Below are 2,547 nucleotides of genomic sequence, written 5' to 3' on the forward strand. Positions count from 1 at the left end.
CAGTGTACACATGTCTATTTGTGTCCCTGTTTTCAGTTCTCCCAAGTATATACCTAACCATGAGGTTGCAGAATCATATGACAAACATATACTTGGCCTCCCGTGGAACAACCACACTGCCCTCCAAATGGGCTGCAGCATTCTTCTTCCCTACTAACAGTGATTGATACATTGCTCTATCCACATTTTCTCAAGTACTTTTACCTTTCTGTTTATTTTTTTAATTGTTTTATTCACACACCATACAATCCATCCTAAGAAAACAATCAGTGATTCCGGGCATAAACACAGTTATACATTCATCACCACAATCTAGATGAGGGTATTTCCATTTCCTCTTCCAAGGAAGAAGACTATGAAAAAAATGAAGAGTAAAGAATAAAAATAAAAATAAAAATGAAATAAAATTAGAGATACAAAAGCAATAACACCAAGAATCCCATACCCTTCTCTTAAGCCCCCTTCTTTTTGAAATTTATCTTTTGTATATTGCCTTTGTTACTTATTTGGAAAGATAGTACAATGGTACTTTTTTTTGGCTGGGTGTTCTTTACTGATGATACATGACAAAGTTGGGCTCTTAGCCCCTCCCCTTCCTCAAGGGTCTGGGATGGAAACTGTGGATGATGGGCTATGCTTGGTGTTGGAGTAACAATTTGGGGCCAGGACCCTCTAGCAGCAGATGGCTCTCTTCCTCTCATGCTGTTGCTGGGGCTGGAGGTTGAGAGGCTCTTACTCTTTAGAGGCCATGTAGACCATAAGGTCCACCACCCTGTTGCTGTAGCCAAATTTGTTGTCATACCAGGAATGAGCTTCACAAAGTGGTTGTTGAGGGCAATTCCAGCCCCAGCATCAAATTGGAAGAGTAAGTGTCACTGTTGAAGTTGCAGGAGAAAGCCTGGTCCTCAGTGTAGCCCAGAATGCCCTTCAGGGGGCCTTCTGAAGCCTGCTTCCCCACCTTCTTGATGTCATCATATTTGGTCACTTTCTCCAGCTGGCAGGTCAGATCCACAATGGACATATTGGGGGTGGGGACATGGAAGACCATGCCAGTGAGCTCCCATTCAGCTCTGGGATGACCTTCCCCACCACCTTAGCAGTGCCAGTAGATGCAGGGATGGTGTTCTGGGCAGTCCCACAGCTGTCAAAGCAAAGTTTCCCAGAGGGGCCATCCACAGTCTTCTGGGCAGCAGTGATGGCATGGGTGGTGTTCATGAATCCCTCCACAATGCAAAAGTTGTCATGGATTTCCTTGGCCAGTGGGGCCAGGCAGTTGGTGGTGCAGGAAGAATTGCTGATGATCTTGAGGAAGTTGTCATACTTCTCATGGTTCAGGCCCATCACAAACATGGGGGCTTCAGCCAAAGGGGCAGGGATGATGACTATCTTGGCATCTCCCTTCAAGTGAGCCCCAGCCTTTTCTATGGTTGTGGAGACAGTGGTGGACACCACAACCTATTCAGCACTAAGCATCACCCCATTTGATATTGGTGGGATCTCACTCCTGGAAGATAGCAATTGGATTGCCATTGATGACAAGCTTCCTCTTCTCAACCTTGATGGTGCCTTTGAATTTGCCATGGGTGGAATCATACTGGAACATGTAGACCATGTAGTTGAGATCAATGAAGGAGTCATTGATGGCCACAATGTGCACTTTGCCAGAGGTTACAGCAGGTTGAGTGACCAGATGCCCAATACAGCCAAATCTGTTTATTCCAACCTTCAATGCTGTGTCCCAGAGATGTGGCTGGCACTGCAGGAAAAGATGCAGCTGTTTGATGAGTAGGCAGGAGCATAGAGCCTACAATGTTATTTTAACTGTAGACTCTAATTTACATTGATTTTATTTTCCGTATTCCATCCCAACACCTTGAAATGTTGACATTAATTTGTTGTCCTTCATGTAAAAATGTCCTTACTTTTGTACTTTCAATCACCATCTTTGTCCACTCTAGGTTTTTCAAAGTTATGCCTTCCCAGTCCTTATCTTCTATCTTTCCTTCTGGTGTCATACCTGCCCCTAGCCTACCTTTTCCAACCCTATTCACACTATGGTTTTTTTTCAGTGTGTTTACAATATTGTATTACACCTACAATTTTCTCTTTTGGATTTTTTTTTTATCTTCATTTTATTGAGATATACTCACATACCACGCAGTCATACAAAACAAATCGTACTTTCGATTGTTTACAGTACCATTACATAGTTGTACATTCATCACCTAAATCAATCCCTGACACCTTCATTAGCACACACACAAAAATAACAAGAATAATAATTAGAGTGAAAAAGAGCAATTGAAGTGAAAAAGAACACTGGGTACCTTTGTCTGTTTGTTTCCTTCCCCTATTTTTCAACTCATCCATCCATAAACTAGACAAAGTGGAGTGTGGTACTTATGGCTTTCCCAATCCCATTGTCACCCCTCATAAGCTACATTTTTATACAACTGTCTTCGAGATTCATGGGTTCTGGGTTGTAGTTTGATAGTTTCAGGTATCCACCACCAGCTACCCCAATTCTTTGGAACCTAAAAAGGGTTG

At 42.7% G+C, this 2,547-nt stretch overlaps 1 pseudogene; it reads right to left on the reverse strand.

Moving 5' to 3' along the window:
* Nucleotides 1-732: 732 nt before the first annotated feature.
* LOC119525318 lies at nt 733-1,943 on the reverse strand (annotated as a pseudogene).
* Nucleotides 1,944-2,547: the final 604 nt, after the last annotated feature.

The sequence above is a fragment of the Choloepus didactylus genome (genome assembly GCF_015220235.1).
Source record: "Choloepus didactylus isolate mChoDid1 chromosome 25 unlocalized genomic scaffold, mChoDid1.pri SUPER_25_unloc1, whole genome shotgun sequence".
Lineage (NCBI taxonomy): Eukaryota > Metazoa > Chordata > Mammalia > Pilosa > Megalonychidae > Choloepus > Choloepus didactylus.